Source organism: Scyliorhinus canicula, chromosome 2, assembly GCF_902713615.1.
Source record: "Scyliorhinus canicula chromosome 2, sScyCan1.1, whole genome shotgun sequence".
Classification (NCBI taxonomy): domain Eukaryota; kingdom Metazoa; phylum Chordata; class Chondrichthyes; order Carcharhiniformes; family Scyliorhinidae; genus Scyliorhinus; species Scyliorhinus canicula.
In genome coordinates, this window is record NC_052147.1 from 2,188,484 (window position 1) to 2,213,092 (window position 24,609).

General features: G+C 49.5%; 1 protein-coding gene across 3 annotated transcripts in view; it reads right to left on the bottom strand.

The window, feature by feature from the left end:
* Positions 1-24,609, bottom strand: part of ttll5 (tubulin tyrosine ligase-like family, member 5) — a 509,143-nt gene that overhangs the window by 253,817 nt on the left and 230,717 nt on the right. The window lies entirely within an intron of this gene.

Consider the following 24,609-nt stretch of genomic DNA (forward strand, 5'->3'; position numbering starts at 1 on the left):
AAAGAGATGGCTAGGGAAATTGCAGATGCACTAGTGATAATTTACCGAAATTCACTAGACTCTGGGGTGGTCCCGGTGGATTGGAAATTAGCAAACGTGACGCCACTGTTTAAAAAAGGAGGTAGGCAGAAAGCAGGAAATTATAGGCCAGTGAGCTTAACTTCGGTAATAGGGAAGATGCTGGAATCTATCATTAAGGAAGAAATTGCGAGGCATCTGGATAGAAATTGTCCCATTGGGCAGACGCAGCATGGGTTCGTAAAAGGCAGGTCATGCCTAACTAATTTAGTGGAATTTTTTGAGGACATTACCAGTGCAGTAGATAACGGGGAGCCGATGGATGTGGTATATCTGGATTTCCAGAAAGCCTTTGACAAGGTGCCACACAAAAGGTTGCTGCATAAGATAAAGATGCATGGCATTAAGGGTAAAGTAGTAGCATGGATAGAGGATTGGTTAATTAATAGAAAGCAAAGAGTTGGGATAAATGGGTGTTTCTCTGGTTGGCAATCAGTAGCTAGTGGTGTCCCTCAGGGATCCGTGTTGGGCCCACAATTGTTCACAATTTACATAGATTAATTGGAGTTGGGGACCAAGGGCAATGTGTCCAAGTTTGCAGATGACACTAAGATGAGTGGTAAAGCGAAAAGTGCAGAGGATACTGGAAGTCTGCAGAGGGATTTGGATAGGTTAAGTGAATGGGCTCGGGTCTGGCAGATGGAATACAATGTTGACAAATGTGAGGTTATCCATTTTGGTAGGAATAACAGCAAACGGGATTATTATTTAAACAATAAAATATTAAAGCATGCCGCTGTTCAGAGAGACTTGGGTGTGCTAGTGCATGAGTCACAGAAGGTTGGTTTACAAGTGCAACAGGTGATTAAGAAGGCAAATGGAATTTTGTCCTTCATTGCTAGAGGGATGGAGTTTAAGACTAGGGAGGTTATGTTGCAATTGTATAAGGTGTTAGTGCGGCCACACCTGGAGTATTGTGTTCAGTTTTGGTCTCCTTACTTGAGAAAGGACGTACTGGCGCTGGAGGGTGTGCAGAGGAGATTCACTCGGTTAATCCCAGAGCTGAAGGAGTTGGATTATGAGGAGAGGTTGAGTAGACTGGGACTGTACTCGTTGGAATTTAGAAGGATGAGGGGGGATCTTATAGAAACATTTAAAATTATGAAGGGAATAGATAGGATAGATGCGGGCAGGTTGTTTCCACTGGCGGGTGACAGCAGAACTAGGGGACATAGCCTCAAAATAAGGGGAAGTAGATTTAGGACTGAGTTTAGGAGGAACTTCTTCACCCAAAGGGTTGTGAATCTATGGAATTCCTTGCCCAGTGAAGCAGTTGAGGCTCCTTCATTACATGTTTTTAAGGTAAAGATAGATAGTTTTTTGAAGAATAAAGGGATTAAGGGTTATGGTGTTCGGGCCGGAAAGTGGAGCTGAGTCCACAAAAGATCAGCCATGATCTAATTGAATGGCGGAGCAGGCTCGAGGGGCCAGATGGCCTACTCCTGCTCCTAGTTCTTATGTTCTTATGAAACGCGGCACGCCGTTTTGGGGGGGGATTCCAGGGCGGCATGGCGGGAATCGCCCAGCACTCCCGCGATTCTCCCACCCGGCGTGGGGGTCGGAGAATTGCGCCCAGAGTCTCTCCCGAGTCCTTCAGTGGGCCAACCCCTTTCCCTGGCTACCCTCTTGCTCTTTATGTACGTGTAAAAAGCTTTGGGATTTTCCTTAACTCTATTTGCTAATGATTATTCGTGACCACTTCTAGCCCTCCTGAGTCCTTGCTTAAGTTCCTTCCGAATTTCCTTATATTCAACACAGGCTTCGTCTGTTCCCAGCCTACTAGCCCTGACAAATGCCTCCTTTTTCTTTTTGACAAGGTCCACAATATCTCTCGTTATCCAAAGTTCCTGAAATTTGCCGTATTTATCCTTCTTCCTCACAGGAACATGACGGTCCTGAATTCCTTTCAACTGACATTTGAAAGCCTCCCACATGTCAGATGTTGATTTACCCTCAAACATCCGCCCTCAATTTAGGTTCTTCAGTTCCCGCCTAATACTGTTATAATTAGCCTTCCCCCAATTTAGCACATTCACCCTACGACCTCTTATCCTTGTCCACCAGCACTTTAAAACTTACTGAATTGTGGTCACGTTCCCGAAATTGTCCCCTCCTGAAACTTCTACCACCTGGCCGGGCTCATTCCCCAATACCAGGTCCAGTACAGCCCCTTCCCTAGTTGGACTGTCTACATATTGTTTTAAGAAGCCCTCGTGGATGCTCCTTACAGACTCTGCCCCGTCCAAGCCCCTCGCACTAAGTGAGTCCCAGTCAATATTGGGGAAGTTAAAATCTCCCATCACTGCATTACTCTCATTATTCTTTCCATAATTTTGTCAAAGAATAGTTGATTAAGCAGAACAATATTAAACTAGGGTGACCCAAATTTTGAGCTGTGAAACCTCTGATGACCTCCCAATAGTATCTGGGAACTCCAACACTCACCTGACCCCCCCCCCCCCCCCCTCTCTCACACCCCTCTCCCCCTCACACACTCCTCCTCCTCCCTCTCACAGACATGCACACACACATCCCTCACACACATGCGCACACTCACCTTCCTCTTCCACACACACACACACCCTTCTCCCACTCACACAGGCACACACTCACCTTCCTCTTCCACACACACAGGTGCGCACACACACACACCCTCTCCCACATTGACGCAGTCACACCCCCTCTCTCAGACACATATACTCGCCCCCCCCTCACACAAATACACGCCTTTCCAAGGTCCCTTGGGCACGGTAGCACAGTAGTTAGCACAGTTGCTTCAAAGCTCCAGCGTCCCAGATTTGATTCCCGGCTTGGGTCACTGTCTGTGCGGAGTCTGCACGTTCTCCCCGTGTCTGCGTGGGTTTCCTCCGGGTGCTCCGGTTCCCTCCCACAGTCCAAAGATGTGCGGGTTAGGAGGATTGGTCATGCTAAATTGCCCTTTGTGTCCAAAAAAAAAGGTTAGGTGACGTTGCCGGTTTACGGGAATAGGGTGGAGGTGTGGGCTTAAGTCGGGTGCTCTTTTCAAGGGCCGGTGCAGACCCGATGGGCCGAATGCAGGTCGCGGGCCGTCTGCACGGTCACTGGGCCGTCTGTACGGGGCCGTCTGTACGGGGCCGTCTGTACGGGGCCGTCTGTACGGGGCCGTCTGTACGGGGCCGTCTGTACGGGGCCGTCTGTACAGTCACTGGGCCGTCTGTACGGGGCCGTCTGTACGGGGCCGTCTGTACGGGGCCGTCTGTACGGGGCCGTCTGTACGGGGCCGTCTGTACGGGGCCGTCTGTACAGTCACTGGGCCGTCTGTACGGGGCCGTCTGTACAGTCACTGGGCCGTCTGTACGGGGCCGTCTGTACGGGGCCGTCTGTACGGGGCCGTCTGTACGGGGCCGTCTGTACGGGGCCGTCTGTACGGGGCCGTCTGTACTGGGCCGTCTGTACGGGGCCGTCTGTACGGGGCCGTCTGTACGGGGCCGTCTGTACGGGGCCGTCTGTACGGGGCCGTCTGTACGGGGCCGTCTGGCCGGTCAGGGGGCCGTCTGTACGGGGCCGTCTGTACGGGGCCGTCTGTACGGGGCCGTCTGTACAGTCACTGGGCCGTCTGTACGGGGCCGTCTGTACGGGGCAGTCTGTACGGGGCCGTCTGTACGGGGCCGTCTGTACGGGGCCGTCTGTACGGGGCCGTCTGTACGGGGCCGTCTGTACAGTCACTGGGCCGTCTGTACGGGGCCGTCTGTACAGTCACTGGGCCGTCTGTACGGGGCCGTCTGTACAGTCACTGGGCCGTCTGTACGGGGCCGTCTGTACAGTCACTGGGCCGTCTGTACGGGGCCGTCTGTACGGGGCCGTCTGTACGGGGCCGTCTGTACGGGGCCGTCTGTACGGGGCCGTCTGGCCGGTCACACGGCGGCTGCCAGCGCTGCAGACCCTGTAGAGTCTCTTCATGGACAGCTAGATTTCGGCAGACCCCTGTTTAGTAACCCCTGTATTAAAGTATTAATCATTATAAATAACAGGTATGAGGCAAAAATGGAAACAGCAAAATGCTGCATCACTTGCCTTCTACCAGCAGCTTTTGCTCTTTCTTGATCAGGGGATAGAAAGCATCGCCACATCATCCCTACAGTATAGACCAAGGTCACTTGGCCCATCGGGTCCGCAACAACCCTCTGAAAGAGAACCCCACCTAGGTCCAATCCCCCGCCCCAACCCTGCCCAGCCTTTAGACACTAAGGGGCAAATTTAGCAAGGCCAATGTATCCAACCTGCACACTCTTGGACTGTGGGAGGAAACCGGAGCACCCGGAGGAAACCCACGCAGACACAGGGAGAACGTGCAGACTCCGCACAGACAGTGATCCAAGCCGGGAATCGAACCCGGGTCCCTGGCGCTGTAAGGCAGCAGAGCTGACCACTATGTCACCGTGCTACCCGGGTCCCTGGTGCTGAGGCAGCAGTGCTAACCACTGTGCCACTGTGCCACCCTGATATGAGTGTTAAAGGAATAGTTGTGCTGAGAACTATTCTTTCAACAGGAGGAGCTGCTAGATTTCAACAGCACAATATACAACAAATGGATTAATGACAGAAATCTGCTCTTTTACTTTTGACCTGTAGACCATGGATAACGTTTCATTATCTATGATACCAACTGGTTTACTCCACTTGCTATTTATAACATTCAAACACAACATATGTCATGTCCCAAGACTGACAAGAAGATTAAAGCACCATCGTGTCGACTGTCTACCAAAGAACAATCAATGCAAAGCAAGACCACCAACAAGAGCTCAATTAACCAACATTCCACTTCAATGTTACCAGGCAACAGTCCACTTATAATAATGAAGTTTATAGAACCTGGAATCCGATTTCACAGGCGGAAAGACAGACACACGGATTGAATGAGAGTAGATGGCGTGTGACATACAAAGAGAGATTAGAGAAGTTAGCTGAGAGAGACAGGGACAGAATGGACTAGTGAAAGAGAAGCAGTCAAGCCAGAAGGGGATAGCTGAGAGACGGAGCGAGAACACCAAGAGAAGAGAGACAGGACCTGAGCGTGACCAGTGGAGAGGAGAGCCGGAGTAGATAAGAGAGAAACAGAACAGAGACAGAATAGTCAAGAGCAAAAGAAAGGGAGAACAAGAGAGTGCAGATGTGCCTTTTACTGTTTTGTCCCCTTTTCCTATAGTCATGGTTTTATTTACATTTGTACTCGAGAGTTAATCTTTCTGCTGCCGTCCCTCCCAAAAAGTGAAATCTAGCTCAGACTGATGGGAAGGAAATCTCCCTCTATTCACAGATATTTGAGATTTTTGAGGCAACCTGAATTGATTTTCTGTTGTCAGACATCCAGGGAATACAGTTGCTCTTGACCCACCACAAATCAGCACTCAAAAAAGATGTTTCGAGAGTGAAATGGAAAAGTCACGATCAGGGAACTCTTCAGCAATTGATGCAAAATGGAGGAAAATATCTGCGTCTACCCCATGTTGTAGCTTTACTCTGTATCTAACCCCGTGCTGTCCCTGTCCTGGGAGTGTTTGATGGGGACAGTGCAGAGGGAGCTTTACTCTGTATCTAACCCCGTGCTGTACCTGTCCTGGGAGTGTTTGATGGGGACAGTGTAGAGGGAGCTTTACTCTGTATCTAACCCCGTGCTGTACCTGTCCTGGGAGTGTTTGATGGGGACAGTGTAGAGGGAGCTTTACTCTGTATCTAACCCCGTGCTGTACCTGTCCTGGGAGTGTTTGATGGGGACAGTGTAGAGGGAGCTTTACTCTGTATCTAACCCCGTGCTGTACCTGTCCTGAGAGTGTTTGCTGGGGGCAGTGTAGAGTGAGCTTTACTCTGTATCTAACCCCGTGCTGTACCTGTCCTGGGAGTGTTTGATGGGGACAGTGTAGAGGGAGCTTAACTCTGTATCTAACCCCGTGCTGTACCTGTCCTGGGAGTGTTTGATGGGGACAGTGTAGAGGGAGCTTTACTCTGTATCTAACCCCGTGCTGTACCTGTCCTGGGAGTGTTTGCTGGGGGCAGTGTAGAGGGAGCTTTACTCTGTATCTAACCCCGTGCTGTACCTGTCCTGGGAGTGTTTGATGGGGACAGTGTAGAGGGAGCTTTACTCTGTATCTAACCCCGTGCTGTACCTGTCCTGGGAGTGTTTGATGGGGACAGTGTAGAGGGAGCTTTACTCTGTATCTAACCCCGTGCTGTACCTGTCCTGGGAGTGTTTGATGGGGACAGTGTAGAGGGAGCTTTACTCTGTATCTAACCCCGTGCTGTACCTGTCCTGGGAGTGTTTGATGGGGACAGTGTAGAGGGAGCTTTACTCTGTATCTAACCCCGTGCTGTACCTGTCCTGAGAGTGTTTGCTGGGGGCAGTGTAGAGGGAGCTTTACTCTGTATCTAACCCCGTGCTGTACCTGTCCTGGGAGTGTTTGATGGGGACAGTGTAGAGGGAGCTTTACTCTGTATCTAACCCCGTGCTGTACCTGTCCTGGGAGTGTTTGATGGGGACAGTGTAGAGGGAGCTTTACTCTGTATCTAACCCCGTGCTGTACCTGTCCTGAGAGTGTTTGCTGGGGGCAGTGTAGAGGGAGCTTTACTCTGTATCTAACCCTGTGCTGTACCTGTCCTGGGAGTGTTTGATGGGGACAGTGTAGAGGGAGCTTTACTCTGTATCTAACCCCGTGCTGTACCTGTCCTGGGAGTGTTTGATGGGGACAGTGTAGAGGGAGCTTTACTCTGTATCTAACCCCGTGCTGTACCTGTCCTGGGAGTGTTTGATGGGGACAGTGTAGAGGGAGCTTTACTCTGTATCTAATCCCGTGCCGAAAATGTCCTGGGAGTGTTTGATGGGGACAGTGTAGAGGGAGCTTTACTCTGTATCTAACCCCGTGCTGTACCTGTCCTGGGAGTGTTTGATGGGGATAGTGTAGAGGGAGCTTTACTCTGTATCTAACCCCGTGCTGTACCTGTCCTGGGAGTGTTTGATGGGGACAGTGTAGAGGGAGCTTTACTCTGTATCTAACCCCGTGCTGTACCTGTCCTGAGAGTGTTTGCTGGGGGCAGTGTAGAGGGAGCTTTACTCTGTATCTAACCCCGTGCTGTACCTGTCCTGGGAGTGTTTGATGGGGACAGTGTAGAGGGAGCTTTACTCTGTATCTAACCCTGTGCTGTACCTGTCCTGAGAGTGTTTGCTGGGGGCAGTGTAGAGGGAGCTTTACTCTGTATGTAACCCCGTGCTGAAAATTTTCTGAGAGTGTTTGCTGGGGGCAGTGTAAAAGGTGTAGTATTCATATTTTTGAGATGTAAGGATGAATATGGGACTTGGGAAACAGTACCGCTCACATGACCGTGCAGACTGCAGGGAGTCATATGAAGTGATAGAGTGCAGTGCATAATGAGTAGAAATTGTTACATATTGTATTTTATATTTATGGCAGCAATGCTATTAAAAACCCTGGTTTGAAATAAATACAGGCAGTGTGTCTGCTAAAGATGTAAGTAAAGAGTCACAAAAGGTGAGATAATTATTCATTCCAACCACTAACTTGGTTACAGATAAAGGATTAATCGAAACGTGTTTCGATTAGAGGAGATTCTCTGACGTGTAGATAATTTATGAGGGAGTGCTATTTAGTCCTAGCTAAGCAGGTCATGTGACATCTTAGTGGGATACAGATGATGTAACTAATGGAAGGAGCCAAGTCTGTCTGTAGTTTTGCAGTCTACTAGAATATTTTTTAATTTTTTTTTTTTGAAGTTTTTTATTTAACACAAATTTGTAACAGTTACAAAGCGAAAAATGGCCCTGTGCAAAGAGCCTTAACATAGTGAAAACGAACAGTGGGAAAGAATAAACATGTTAATAAATGTTGAAACCAAAAATCCTTCCATACGACACTTTCCCTGCCAGCTCTGTTTACCCATGCCACACGTGTTCCACTACACTAAGCTAACGTGGCCCTAACCCTCTTCTCCCTCCCCGCCCCCCCCCCCCCCCCCCCCCCGGCCTGGTCTCCCCTACTCCCCCAGGCCTGGCCTGCCAGGTCAGCCCTGCGCTTGGCCCTAGCTCGCCCCGCCCCCCCTCCGATCTCCCTGGTGCCCCCTGACCTACGCTAGTCACACTGACCCCTGCCCTTGGCGCCTACCTGTCTCCCGTCCCAGCGCTCAGGCCCTCCCCCCACCCACCAGGGACCCATTAACCTAATTGTATCCCACCGAGCCCTTTCAAGTCCCGTGACTAGCCCCTAGCCCATCCCCCCATCAGAGGCCCCGATCTCGCACCAGAAGGTACCAAGCACAGGCCCCCCCCCCCCCCCCCCCACTGCGATCCCCCCAAAGGACCCTAAACAGTGCGCCCTCCAACCCCCACTCTCTGTCCAGGCTGAAAACAATCTTAGATAAAACATTACAGTACAGGATAATTTAACAAACCGCCGCCACACAAAATGTCTGAAAGCCCCGAGTCCTTTAGTTCCAGTCCAGCTTCTTTTTCTTAGTAAAAGTCCTAGTCAGAGCAACTTTAAGTTAACAGGCCGCCGCCACTGTACAGCACTGAAAGAACTCAGTGCCCATTAGTTCAAGTCCAGCTTCTTGTCTTTAATAAAGGTCCAGACCTGTTCTGGTGTCTCAAATTAGTAGTGGAGTTCCTCAAACGTAACCCAAAGCTTTGCAGGATATAGCATTCCAAACCTCACCTCCTTTTTGTAGAGGGCTGCCTTTACCTTGATGAATCCTGCACGCCTCTTGGCCAGCTCCGGTCCCAAGTCCTGGTAAATGCGCACCTCGCAGTTCTCCCATCTGCTGCTCCCCTCCGCCTTGGCCCATCGCAGCACACGTTCCCTGTCAGCAAGCCGGTGAAAGCGGACCACCAAGGCCCTCGGTCGGTCGCCCATCCTGGGCTTCCTTGCGGGGGCTCTATGTGCCCCATCCAACTCCAGGGGTCGAGGGAAGGCCTCCGGTCCCATCAGCGCCTCAAGCATACCCGTCACGTATGCGCCCACATCCGACCCCTCGCAGCCCTCGGGGAGGCCAACGATTCTTAAATTCTGCCTCCTGGCTCTGTTCCCCAGCTCTTCGAGCTGCGCCTGCATCCTTCTCTGACGGGCGTTCAGCTCCTCCACCTCGTGCTCCAGCTCCGTTACCGTGCCCTCCTGACTGGAGAGCTTCGCCTCGACCTCCCTGAGCGCCTTCCCTTGGGCCGCCTGTGTCTCGACCATCCGGTCCATCACCGCTCTCATCGGGTCCAGCGTGTCCCTCCTCAGCTCGGCGAAGCAGTTCTTGAAAAACTCCATCTGCTCCTCCCTTGGCCAGTGAGCCTCCGCTCCTCGGTCCCCGCCGTCCGCCATGCTTGGCCGCCCGGCCTGGGTTCCCCGCTGCTCCCGCTTCGATCCTTGCCGCTCCACTCGACCGCTTCTGGTCCAGCCGCCCATACCCCGGGAAGAAAGCCTCTTCCCTGTCGTCTCCTCCACCGATTCAGGCTGCCAGGTACCTAAAAAGTCCGTAAACAAAGGTCCGTTTGCCCATCTCGGGCGGGAGCGATCCGACCTGCGACCTGCCTCCTCGAGGGCGCCACCGGAAGTCCTACTAGAATATTTTTAGTTGAACAGCAGTTTGCTATATGAAATGAGTCTGACAAGACAAAAGTGTACTGGGTCTGCTCTTGAAAGGAACTCTCTTCAAAAGTTTCCACACAGGTGAGCAAGTAACCAGTTTTGTTAACTTTATTTAGAAGTGGAATGTGAACGGTATTGGGTTGCTTCACTGGAATTAGTGGCAGGTGTCGATAGTAAGTTCAAGTTTATGAACTGTTAATTGTAAAGCTATTTTTTTGATGTTAATGTGGTTAATTCTGCATTTAAATTAACATTTGTTTTAACATAACAGATACCTATTAGTCAGAGTTTTACTCCTCGGGTGAAGTATCCTTTCCCCTTCAAGTTGTACAAATAAAGAAATTAGGGAACTTGTCTGGAACTGGTCTGGTCCAGTTTGCTAACATCTGCTAAGTCAGGGAGATGTCGGCATGATGAGTGCATCTAGTCAGGGCGATATCCTGTATATATGCATATAGCTGTGTATTAGTAATAAACAATTACTGTTCAAATAGCTGTTTGCACAGAACCTAAACTTTGCTGATAAAAATAAACATTTGTCGAAGCTTTCCATTTTGCACACATCTGGACAATTTGCAACAATACTGATGAGGGAAACCAATAAATTTACACTGTTGGAGAAGAGAATGCTGATTGGTTGACAAGTGGCTGACACCTAGCCTCCTACCCTTTGTATACTTGCACTATGCGGATGTCACATTTGTTATTTTAAAATCCGTAGCTGCGTGTAATAATTTCCTTATATGGGTTTTTGGGCTCCATTCTTTGCTCAAACTCACCTGTGAAATGGAACAGTTAAATGAATTACCTTTCCTTGACGTACCAGTTAATAAATCTGCCAGGGGCTTCTCTACCACGGTCTCCTGCAAGCCCATCTTCACTGGTCAGTATATTGGTTGGGATGCCTAAAGCTCCATGCGCTATACGATTGGTCTCATCAGCCTCATAAATAGTGTCCAAGCCACCTGCTCACTATGCAAGTTAGCTGCTGAAATAGGGTCAGAATCATCCTGTGGTAACCCTGATCAGATGTTACCCTGATCACTAACAGAATGCTCCCGTCAAGCCAAAAAGACATCCTGCCTGTTACAGAGATGTGTAATAATGTCTGAGGATTTCACTGACAGTGTGATGCTAGGTATGCAGGCTGGACGTCCCAAAGACTGGCGGATCATGTCAAACAGCATGCCCCTTCCGCTGTTTGCAAGTGCAAGTTACAGATCATACCAGCCGGTCCATACTTGCAAAACTCAAAAGACTGTGCCCAACATTAGATGTGATTCCGCAATTGGACAGCATTTGCTAAATAACCCTCAGTGTGCTGAGAATTACGCTGACAACCAATTTAAATTGTCAGTCAGGTTTACAGAGTGGTGCATGGGAGTGAACTGGAAACTACAAATATTAATACACAGGACTCTGTTCTTCGCAGACAGAAAGAACAAGTACACACATTGTGCCTGTTCCAGCTGAACAATAATCTGCTCACTGGTTCAATCCTCAAGCACAGTCAAGCTGGCTGCTTTAAAATATAAAGAATGCTTGGCAGTTAACAGTCAGTCACCATGAACTGGTACATTTTCCATGGTAACGCCTCAACCAGAGTCCACGTGCCAACCAATCAGCACTCTCTTCTCATATAAACATGTTGGTTTCCCTTCCACTGATATTCTTGAAAATTGTCTTGATGACTAAAAGATGAAAAGCTTCGACAACAATACTCAAGTAATTGTCCAATTATACTTGTCTCGGGACTCTCCATGAGACAACACAACCACACAAAGAAGGAGCTGACTGTATATATAACTCCGTGCTATTCAGATCTTGGAAATTTGTGGCGCGGTGGGTAGCATCTGGTTCAGCTCAGTGGGCTGGACAGCTGGTTTGTGATGCAGAGCAAAGCCAGCAGCGCGGGTTCAATTCCCGTACCGGCTGAGGTTATTCAGGAAGGTCCCGTCTTCTCAACCTTTCCTCCTACCTGAGGTGTGGTGACCCTCAGGTTAAATCACCACCTCCTCAAAGGGAAAAGCAGCCTATGGTTATCTGGGACTATGGTGACTTTACTTTAACTGTGAAATAGATGTAGTGAGTGAGATGAGTGAGAAATTTAAATAAACTGAAGAGAGTTATACTGCCAGGTTATAAACTAAAAGGTTGAAGTGGAGCAAAGTTAAACTGGAATACCAGTAAGTAGCATGAATAGGAATTTGCATCAGAAGATAAGGGACTGAATTGAGGTTCAGCTATTGTATTTCAAAAGACGGATGTACTAGAATCATAGAATTTACAGTGCAGGAGGAGGCCATTTGGCCCATTCAGTCTGCACCAACTATCTGCAAGAGCACCCTGCCTAGGCCCAAACCCCCACCCTATCCCCATAACCCCATCTAACCTTTGGACACTAAGGGCAATTTAGCATGGCCAATCCACCTAACCCACACATCTTTGGACTGTGGGAGGAAACTGGAGGAAACTCATAGAAACATGGGGAAATTGTACAAACTCCACACAGGCAGTAACCCAAGCTCAGAATCAAACCCGAGTTCCTGGTGCTGTGAGGCAGCAGTGATAATCATTTTTTTTTTAAATTTTAGATTACCCAATTATTTTTTCCAATTAAGCGGCAATTTAGTGTGGCCAATCCACCTAGCCTGCACATTTTTGGGTTGTGGGGGCGAAACCCACGCAGACACGAGGAGAATGTGCAAACTCCACACGGACAGTGACCCAGAGCCGGGATCGAACCTGGGACCTCAGCGCCGTGAGGCAGTTGTGCTAACCACTAGGCCACCGTGCTGCCCTGTGATAATCATTTTAATGGATTTTTAACATTTTATCAAAAGTTACAGAGTATGATGAAACCAACACATATCTCAACACAAATTACACCAACTGCAATTTTGATTATCATACAAAGGGAACTGATCTTACAGGGTGTGTTTATTAAGGCCAAAAGCGAGTCAAGACAAATAGAACAGAAAAAAGGAAAAGCAGCAAAATTGGCAGTTGGGCCACACGGGTGCCTGAGGTTCGCCCTCTGGGTCACGTGGGGCGGTAGCTGGCTGTGCACCCCGAGAGGAAACTTTTATCTCGTTATGGGGTGGGGGGGTTCCCTGTTTTGGAGTCCCTCCTCCCGGTGGTCAATCAATACTGCTATGCAGCCTGTCCCCCTGCCTTGGTTGCTTCCTGGTACTGGGCTGTGCTGCGGTGGGGGAGGGGGGGGGTGGCGTCCGCTGCGTGCACTCGCCACAGTGGTTGTTCTAGCCAGTTGCCCTTTGTCCTTTCCAGTTACCTCCTTCTACTGCCCTATGTTTCCTATGGTGTCTTCCCCTTGCCCGCCCATCGATTCCCCCTTTCCCCTCCTTGTTTCACACTCTGCTCTGGTGTCCAACACTCTCCACTTTATTGGTTGCTGGTTACAAATGGGTTTTAGAAAAAGTTGGTGAATAGTCGACACGTTTTGTGGGAGCCTACCTCCGATCCTCTAATGGCGTATTTTATTTTCTCAGGCTTGGGAAATTCCTCCAGGTCGGACAGCCAGTCTTGGGTGGTGTTGCCAATTGCCAGCCGAGCAGATGTCTCCATGGGGGGGTCAGGGAGGCAAAGGATAGGGCATCCACCCCTCTCCCCATGAAGAGCTTTGGCTGTTCGGATACCCTGAAGACCACCACTAGTGGGCAAAGCTCCACCCTCAACCCCACAACCCTGGACTTGGCCTCGAAGAAGGATGTCCAGTACCCGACAAGTCTGGGTCAAGACCCGAACATTTGGGTGTGGTTGACACTTGTCATCCACCTCCAGGACGAACCCATAGGTGCACCCTGTGCACCACCTTTAGTTGCGTTAGGCTCAGCCCTGTGTATGTTGAGGTAAAGTTTGTCCTGTGCAGTGCTTCGCTCCAGAGTCCTCCACCTGCCTAGCTCTTCCTCCTATTTCTCCCTTTTCTCATCCAGGGATGAATATACTTCCTAATGTGAAATGGTCTGTTTTGGCAGGAAGAATGAAAAATAAACATATTATCTAAACGGTGAGAGGTCGCAGAGCTCTGAGTTACAGAGGAATCTGGGTGTCCTAGTGCATGAATCATAGCCGCTAGTGTACAGGTACAGGAAGTAATTAAGAAATCTAATAGAATGTTATCATTTATTGCAAAGAGAATGGAATCCAAAAGTAAGGAGATTATTCTTCAGTTGTACAGAGCATTGGTGAATCCACATCTGGAATACTGTGTACAGTATTGGTAAGGAAAGATGTAAATTCATTAGAAGTAGTTCAAAAAGGTTTGGGGAATCACGGTAGCATGGTGGTTAGCATCAATGCTTCACAGCTCCAGGGTCCCAGGTTCGATTCCCGGCTGGGTCACTGTCTGTGTGGAGTCTGCACGTCCTCCCCGTGTGTGCGTGGGTTTCCTCCGGGTGCTCCGGTTTCCTCCCACAGTCCAAAAGATGTGCGGGTTAGGTGGATTGGCCATGCTAAATTGCCCGTAGTGTAAGGTTAATGGGGGGATTGTTGGGTTACGGGCATACGGGTTACGTGGGTTTAAGTAGGGTGATCATTGCTCGGCACAACATCGAGGGCCGAAGGGCCTGTTCTGTGCTGTACTGTTCTATGTTCTATGTTTACCAGGCTAATACCATAAATCGGTAGGTTGTCTTATGAGGAAAGGTTGGTGAGGTTAGGGTTGCATCTTCCTAGTCAGTACAAGCATTTTTGCATGCTAATATACAAATAGAAAACAGTTGTGAATACTTGTCATGTTTCCCTTTGTGAGAGTTGGCTGGCACGGCATTTACAACCAGCCAGATCATAGCAAAAGGCACACCCAGCCTTCCTTCCAAAGTCCTGCACCCCACTCCCTAAAAACACTTAAGGTGGACCTACACCACTGGGACTGCAGTGGTTCAAGAAACCAGCTCATCAACACCAGCAATGGCAATTAGGGTGCATCAACACCAGCAATGGCAATTAGGGTGCATCAACACCAGCAATGGCAATTAGGGTGCATGAACACCAGCAATGGCAATTAGGGTGCATCAACACCAGCAATGGCAATTAGGGTGCATCAACACCAGCAATGGCAATTAGGGTGCACCAACACCAGCAATGGCAATTAGGGTGCATCAACACCAGCAATGGCAATTAGGGTGCATCAACACCAGCAATGGCAATTAGGGTGCATCAACACCAGCAATGGCAATTAGGGTGCATCAACACCAGCAATGGCAATTAGGGTGCATCAACACCAGCAATGGCAATTAGGGTGCATCAACACCAGCAATGGCAATTAGGGTGCATGAACACCAGCAATGGCAATTAGGGTGCATCAACACCAGCAATGGCAATTAGGGTGCATCAACACCAGCAATGGCAATTAGGGTGCACCAACACCAGCAATGGCAATTAGGGTGCACCAACACCAGCAATGGCAATTAGGGTGCATCAACACCAGCAATGGCAATTAGGGTGCATCAACACCAGCAATGGCAATTAGGGTGCATCAACACCAGCAATGGCAATTAGGGTGCATCAACACCAGCAATGGCAATTAGGGTGCAGAATAAATGTAGCCTTGCAAGGGACCGTACCTCATCAACAAATCAAAAAAGAATGAAACAGCCAGTTTACAAACAGCAAGATCCCATAAGTGGCCGTGAGCTGAGGTATAAATACTGAACTTCCTCCATTTGAATAATGCCACGGGATCTTATACGTCCATTTAAGGGCAGACAACGTCTCAGTTTACAACTCATTTGAAAGCTGACGCCTCTGGCAATGTGGTGCTCCCTCAGTACAACACGGACTATCAGCCTGAATCACGTCCTCAAGCCTCTGAAGTGGAACCTGAACCCTCAACCGTCTAAAATTCAGAGGCAAAATTGGCATCTAAAGAGGACAGCTGACACCTTGCTAATAGGCTGATTAAACGGGAAAGATATTCTGAATATCTTCAGAGATAAAATGATTTTTTTTTTTAAAGACTCACTCTGCAGCATGTCATTTACAGGCAAATGGAATCTCCAAGACTGAACAAACGACTCAGTAATCTGAGATGGATATATGGTTTTTTTTACAGTGAAGGTATTCATCAGATTTTCTGTGTGGTCTATTCCATCTCTCATTCGCTCCCCTGGCGAGGATCCTCGAACTGAGAATAACAAGGTGAGTCAGTGCTGGGAGGACACACTCCACATACCTCAGCTCATTCATTGCATACTTCCAGGCAAGTACTAGGAATCGCACAGTACCGCAGCACCCCAGATTAAACACATCAGGAAATAGACCACACATGCTTTGAATTTGCTAGCTGATTGTTGTGTATGCGGCACAGACCACTTAAAAGGTTAGTTTGTGATTTATCATTTCACCAAAGATTATTTTTTCTCCCCCCCCACAGAAACCACTCATTAGTCAATTATTGATCTAGAAACAAGCCAAGTCAGCCAGGCAGGACGTTCCGTGAATCTTTTCTTTTTAAGCAATCCGCTCAACCCCAGTGTTTGCTGGGGTGCGGTTCCATGTGCAACAGCCAATACATCACCCAAGCAGCCCATTCTTCACACACACACCCACCCAGGCAGGAAATGCTGACAGGTTACTTGACTGTGGAAGATTGGCTCTGGAGTGCAGACCATTCTAGTTCCGGCCCAACACTTTCTACCAGGAGTCACTCATCAGTGATTTGGAGTGGGGAAGCTGGACGGGGCAATGTCAGGTTTCCCAATTCCCCATCGCAGGGTATATTTTGGGAGTTTTTGTGAACAGTTGCTGAGATCAGTCACAATGAATGCCACTCTAAAGCTGTGTGTGGTAATTTCAGCAACGCCAGTACAAATCAAGACTAGAAGAACATGCGTGATCCAGCGTTGCTGCTAAACAATGTAGGGCCACGGTAGCATTGTGGATAGCACAAATGCTTCACAGCTCCAGGGTCCCAGGTTCGAATCCCGGCTTGGGTCACTGTCTGTGCGGAGTCTGCACGTTCTCCCCGTGTGTGAGGGGTTTCCTCCGGGTGCTCCGGTTTCCTCCCACAGTCCAAAGATGTGCGGGTTAGGTGGATTGGCCAGGATAAATTGCCCTTAGGGTCCAAATTGCCCTTAGTGTTGGGTGGGGTTACTGGGTTATGGGGATAGGGTGGAGGTATGGGCTTGGGTGGGGTGCTCTTTCCAAGAGCCGGTGCAGACTCGATGGGCCGAATGGCCTCCTTCTGCACTGTAAATTCTATAATATTTCAGAAGGGGAATAGGACTTTACAAATGTAGCTCAGATGTGCAAGTGTATGGTTTCACTCTGATCACCCAGGTGAAGAGCTTGGGCCATTTTGATGACCATTCCATCGCCCAAGACAGCAGCAGTACTCGGATAGTGGGAAATAAATACAGCCTGAGTTCCTGCTCCTGATTCCTTGATTCAAGAATCCAAGAGTAGCCAGCCACTGTGGAATTGCACTCTGTACCTTTAGGGGGGGGGAAACCAGCAAGTACATGGGCCAAGATCACCAACATGGCTTGAACTGCTAAATAGAAACAGCAGCCCCGCTTCAGGTACTGTCCCACGCCTATGGTTCTGAACCATGCCTTGCTGTTCTGAAGAGCTGCAGCTTACACTGCCTGAGGGGAAGGATGGTGAATGGGAAGGATGGTGAATGGGAAGGATGATGAATGGGAAGGATGGTGAACCATGCCTTGCTGTTCTGAAGAGCTGCAGCTTACACTGCCTGAGGGGAAGGATGGTGAATGGGAAGGATGGTGAATGGGAAGGATGGTGAACCATGCCTTGCTGTTCTGAAGAGCTGCAGCTTACACTGCCTGAGGGGAAGGATGGTGAATGGGAAGGATGGTGAACCATGCCTTGCTGTTCTGAAGAGCTGCAGCTTACACTGCCTGAGGGGAAGGATGGTGAATGGGAAGGATGGTGAATGGGAAGGATGGTGAACCATGCCTTGCTGTTCTGAAGAGCTGCAGCTTACACTGCCTGAGGGGAAGGATGGTGAATGGGAAGGATGGTGAATGGGAAGGATGGTGAATGGGAAGGATGGTGAACCATGCCTTGCTGTTCTGAAGAGCTGCAGCTTACACTGCCTGAGGGGAAGGATGGTGAATGGGAAGGATGGTGAACCATGCCTTGCTGTTCTGAAGAGCTGCAGCTTACACTGCCTGAGGGGAAGGATGGTGAATGGGAAGGATGGTGAATGGGAAGGATGGTGAATGGGAAGGATGGTGAATGGGAAGGATGGTGAATGGGAAGGATGGTGAACCATGCCTTGCTGTTCTGAAGAGCTGCAGCTTACACTGCCTGAGGGGAAGGATGGTGAATGTTTTTCCAGGACATTGTCTGTAGAGTTGGAAGGCTATTGCTCTCTAGTTGCAATTCAACAATCCTACCATAAAATTAAGTCACAATATTCTTTTAAATTGTTGCAAAAATTATAAATTCAATGAGTAGAATTATCTTCTTTTAAAAGTAATTGCAAGTTTATGTTGACTTTGAAAATGACAAAAAATTAAGCTTATCTCTATTTTGAGCAGATTGAGCCCCAAAATAAAGTCGGAAAATGTTGGGAATAGATAGCATGTTCAGCAACATCTGAGCGGTAAAACTGGGAATGATTCAGCAGGAACTGTCCCAGTGGAGAAACTCTGGGAACGATTCAGCAGGGACGGTCCCAGTGGAGAAACTCTGGGAATGATTCAGCAGGAACTCGCCCAGCGGAGAAACTCTGGGAATGATTCAGCAGGAACTCGCCCAGCGGAGAGACTCTGGGAATGATTCAGCAGGAACTGTCCCTGCGGAGAAACTGTGGGAATGATTCAGCAGAAACTGTCCCTGCGGAGAAACTGTGGGAATGATTCAGCAGGAACTGTCCCAGCGGAGAAACTGTGGGAATGATTCAGCAGGAACTGTCCCGGCGGAGAGACTCTGGGAATGATTCAGCAGGAACTGTCCCAGCGGAGAAACTCTGGGAACGATTCAGCAGGAACTGTCCCTGCGGAGAGACTCTGGGAACGATTCAGCAGGAACTGTCCCAGTGGAGAAACTCTGGGAATGATTCAGCAGGAACTGTCCCGGCGGAGAAACTCTGGGAATTATTCAGCAGGAACTGTCCCAGCGGAGAAACTGTGGGAATGATTCAGCATGAACCCTCCCCCCACCAGCGGAGAGACTCTGGGAATGATTCAGCAGAAACTCGCCCAGCGGAGAAACTCTGGGAACGATTCAGCAGGAACTGTCCCTGCGGAGAGACTCTGGGAACGATTCAGCAGGAACTGTCCCAGCGGAGAAACTCTGGGAATGATTCAGCAGGAACTCGCCCAGCGGAGAAACCCTGGGAATGATTCAGCATGAACCCTCCCCCCACCAGCAGAGAAACTGTGGGAACGATTCAGCAGGAACTGTCCCTGCGGAGAGACTCTGGGAACGATTCAGCAGGAACTGTCCCAGCGGAGAAACTCTGGGAATGATTCAGCAGGAACTCGCCCAGCGGAGAAACCCTGGGAATGATTCAGCATGAACCCTCTTCCCACCAGCGGAGAAACTGTGGGAATGATTCAGCAGGAACTGTCCCAGCGGAGAAACTCTGGGAATGATTCAGCAGGAACTGTCCCAGCGGAGAAACTCTGGGAATGATTCAACATGAACCCTCCCCCCACCAGCGGAGAAACTCTGGGAATGATTCAGCAGGAACTCGCCCAGCGGAGAGACTCTGGGAATGATTCAGCAGGAACTGTCCCAGCGGAGAAACTCTGGGAATGATTCAGCAGGAACTCTCTGATCTGATGGACAGTCCCTCCTATATTTATTTCTGGTGTTTTCTGGGTATATTTTGACAATTGCTGACAATTGTGGATTGTCCATTGTAACTCCACCGCAAACACTTGCCTGGTCTTATATTCAGTTTCTGGTCATTAAAGACATTCCTCTGCCTCACTAGGGCTGGTTAACAGAGACAAGGGTTTGAGAGCTGTCGGGATAGTGGAGTCTCAGATGTTGCCTTTGTCCCAGACCTCCACAGCGTTCATGTTATGGACATTTCGCCTACTCCACCTCCACTGTTGTTTAGGACCACTTGACTCTCCTTCCAGGTAGTACTGTGGCCTGGCTCAATAGGCTGAGAGACTGATCTTGGGACAAAGAGTAGGCCATTCAGCCGTTGAGCCTACTCCACAGTTTAACTAGATCATGGCTGACCTTCTACCTCAGTGCCATCTTCCCACTATTCCTGAATGTCATTGCTTTCTACAAATCTATCAATCTCAACGATCTGTGTTTTGAACATAGTGACTCGGCTTCCATGGTCCTCTGGGGTAGAGAATTCCAAAGATTCACCACCCTCTGCAATTCCTCCACATCCCGGTCCTAAATGGCCATCCCGTTATTCGGAGACTGTCCCCTGGTTCTAGAAGCTCGCCCCAACATCTACCCTAACAAGCCCGAAGAATTTTGTACATTTGAATGGGATTGCCTCTTATTCTTCTAAACTCCAGACAGTATAGGCCCCAGTCTCCTCATCCCTTCCTCATCGGATAATCCCACCATTCCCAGAAATCAGTCTGGTGAACCTTTGTTGCACTGCTCTATGACCAGTATATCCTCACTCAGTTAACACACAATACCACAGGCTCCAGGCGATTTCACAAGACTTCCCTATTCTTGTACCCAAATATCCTTGAAATATAGGCTAACCTATCATTTACTTTCTCAATTGCTTGTTGCACCTGGCTGTTATGTTTCAGTGGACTTATGAATACCCAGGGCTCTTTGGATATCAAAACTTCCCAATCTCCCCATTTAAGAAATACTCTGACCAAAGTGGAGAACTTCATAATTTTCCACATTGTATTCCATCTGCCATCTTCCTGCCACTCACTTAACTCTGATTAAATCACCTTGAAGCCTATTTTCATCCTGTTCGCATTCCCATCAAGTTTTGTGTCATTAATAAACTTGGTAATATCATACTTTTATAGATAGAATTTACAGTACAGAAGGAGGCCATTCGGTCCTTCAAGTCTGCAACGACCCTTGGAAAGAGCACCCTACTTAAGCCCTCGCTGCCACCCGATCACCGTAGCTCAGTAACCCTGTTAATACCAAATGTTAATACTAAATTCTTTACCCGTCAGTCTGGCCTCAATAAAATGCGAGATGGATTCGTAGGTATAGTATTATTTATTGATAACCAACTTGCAAGGCTGACTCACTCCATAAGAACTCAGAGCACACAGGCGTCTCCTAAGGCTCTCGAAGCGAGTGAGAGATCATAGAATTTACCAAGAACAAAGAGATCATAGAATTTATCATAGAATTTACAGTGCAGCAGGAGGCCATTCGGCCCATCGAGTCTGCACGGCTCTTGGAAAGAGCACCCTACCCAAGGTCAACACCTCCACCCTATCCCCATAACCCAGTAACCCACCCAACACTAAGGGCAATTTTGGACACTAAGGGCAATTTAGCATGGCCAATCCACCTAACCTGCACATCTTTGGACTGTGGGAGGAAACCGGAGGAAACCCACGCACACACGGGGAGGATGTGCAGACTCCATACAGACAGTGACCCAAGTCGGAATCGAACCTGGGACCCTGGAGCTGTGAAGCAATTGTGCTATCCACAATGCTACTGTGCTGCCCGTACCATCACTGCACATATAATTCAATTAGCATCAAGATTCGCATACAAGCTTCCCATAGGTCATTCTATACACCTCCTGACCTGGCCATATATCCTGATTGGCTCACTTCGCATTCCCCAATCCTGGGCCTCTTGTTACCCAGTATCCTTTTCACCATTCTCTGCACGAGGCAAAGCACCCCTCCCCCCTTCCTGGCCATGTTGTGCTCAATCCCTTTGTTCTCTGTCTGTGAGCTCACTACCCTCAGACCTGCACTATCATCTACATTATTCAAACTAATAATCCTACTGTCTATCACATTCGTTTGTTCAATTCCTCAACCCCACCACCTAACCTTTTGGACACAAAAGGGCAATTTATCATGGCCAATCCACCTAACCTGCACACCTTTTGGACTGCGGGAGGAAACCGGAGCACCCGGAGGAAACCAAACACGGACACTGGGAGAACGTGCAAACTCTACAGTGACGTCACCCAAGGCTAGAATTGAACCCGGGTCCCTGGAGCTGTGAGACAGCAGTGCTAACCACTGTGCCACCATCTTGCCCTAACATGGTCCCAACATGCAAATCATTGACAGACATTGTGATTGACTGGGGCACAGCCTGCCAACCTAAGCTTGTAAATGAGCTTGTAACCTAGACTGATAATTCAGTGCACCACTGAGGGAGTAAGTACTGTTGTGTCAGAAAGGACGTTTTTCATGTAATGTGACAAATCGAGATCCTGTCTGCACCTCAGCTCGTGATACCATCCAAAGGAGACTGGAACATCTCGCAACACTCCTCCCATAACAAATGCCACATAAAACACTGTTTTGTGGAATCTCGCTGTGGATAACATAGCTCCTGCATTCCTCTCCGCTATGGTAGGCAATAAATTCACAAACTTAGATTACTCAGGATTCATTCTGACACAGGTAAAAGGTGTGCTAAATGCAAGATTACTCCAAAATGTGGGTTATTTTCAGAAACAGTACTACTCATGACCCCTCCCACGCAGAACCCTCACTGGAATTTGTATCAATAAGCGCAGGCATTGTAAATTTATCCAGTAAAAGCTGCCAACTTGGAGCCAGCATGGATCATTTTCCTTCATGGTACCAAAGTCTCAAGTCCACACACTCAAATACAGTCCCATTCAGTCACTTCTCAAATCGTCCATGACTTTTACTTCTTACCTGTTAAAACTTCATCAAATATCTCACAATAAAATGTACACTTATAAAGCACTAAAAAAAAGGAATGGGACTAATGTCACCAGCTAATATCCAGCTCTGTTGCTAGATCCACTTGTGTTAATGACACAGCTAATGGTAAACGCCGAGTTATTCCAAACACCAGAAAGGAAACGGAGAACAGTCCTCGACAGTATTTTTGCAATTTGGTATAGTATGAGGAAAGGTTTAAAATCCAGAGAATGATGTCCCAGACATTTTGTAATCATTTTAAATGAAATAAATGTTTATTAAGCAATGAAATGAACAATAAAGTAAACTAGAATCACATTTAATTAAGGCAATGGCTAAACAATATTTCTAATTTTACACAGTTTCAAACCAGGGGCGAAATTCTCCGACCCCCAGCAGGGTCGGAGAATCGCCTGGGGCCGCCGAAAATCCCGCCCCCGCCGTGGCAGAGATTCTCCGCCACCCGGGAAGTGGCGGTGGCGGGAATCTCGCCACTTCGATCGGAGAGGCCCCTGCGGTAATTCTCCGGCCCGGATGGGCCGAAGTCCCGCCGCTGGGAGGCCTCTCCCACCGCCGAGGTTTGAACCACCTCTGGAACGGCGGGATCAGCGGCGCGAGCGTGTCCCCGGGGTCCTGGGGGGGCGGGGGGCGATCGAACCACAGGGGGTGCCCCCACGGTGGCCTGGCCCGCGATCGGGGCCCCCTGCTCAGACTCCGGGCCAGTGCCCTGGGTGCACTATTTCTCCTTCAGCGGCCGCCACGGCCTCCGCCATGGCGGAAGCGGAAGAGAACCCCACATCGCGCATGCGCCGGCAGGCGAAAGCCTTTCGGCCAGCCCCGCTGCCGGGGGCGCCGGTTCTTTTGCGCCAGTCTTCTGGTGCCAACCGCTCCGGCGCGGGGCTGGCCCACAAAGGTGGGGAGAATTCCCCACCTTTGGGGAGGCCCGACCCCTGAGTGGTTGGCGCCACTCCCCTACGCCGGGACCCTCCGTCACGCTGGGTAGGGGAGAATCCCGCCCAATGTTTACTTCACGGGCGGAATTCTCCGCTCCCCACGTGGCGTGGGAGAATCGTGGGAGGGCCTCCCGACATTTTTTACGCCCCCCTGGCGCCCCCAGCGATCCCCCCCCCCCCCCCCCCCCCCCCCCCCCGGCTCGGAAAAATCGGCGCTCACCATTTTTCACGGCGAACGGCGATTCTCCGAGCCCGATGGGCCGAGCGGCCGGCCCTTCACGCCCGTTTCACCATGGCAGCAACCACATCTAGTTGCTGCATTCGTGAAATGGGCGCCAGATGCCCATTTGGGGCATCTAGGGGCCCGATTGGCACGGGAGCACCACGACTGTGCTCGGGAAGGGACAGGCCCGCGATCAGTGCCCACCGATCGTCGGGCCAGCATCCAAAACGGACGCATTCTTTCCCCTCCGCCGCCCGACAAGATTAAGCCGCCACGTCTTGCCGGGCGGCTGAGGAGAAAGACGGCCACCGCGCATGCGCGGTTCGCGCAGTCTGCGCAATGAAGTCATCCGTGCATGCGCGGGTTGGAACCGGCAACCCGCACATGCGCAGATGACCCCACGAATGCGCCATTTTGCGCGTTATTTCCGGCGCAACGAGGTCACGGCCGGGAAAGACGGAGGCCCGCTCCTAGCCCCCCAGGTGGGGGTGAATTAGGTGCGGGGAGCGGGCCCCGAGGCCGTCGTGAACCTCGGCAAATTTCACAACGGCCATCCTGATTTTTATCGGGAGCGTAGAATACCGCCCCACTTCTTTCAGAGATAATTCTCCACAAACGTTCCACAACACATTATAGATTTTAAAACCTACAGAAATCCAGTCATGGTTACCAGACCAGGTAGTTATATATATTTGGAACTTTTTCTGAGGCTGAACAAACAACTTGCTTTTCAACACAGGCTTTCTTCACAGACACTGCTTGCTAGGAGTTTAACAGCTATTCCTGCTGTTGGCTGAGGTCTGATAAATGGCTTCCCTGCATAAGTGTAATATTCACTTTATATACAGCTTTTCCCTCTGACCTTCCCTTATCTGAGCCAACCTCTTCAGACGTCACACTTCATTACCTTCATT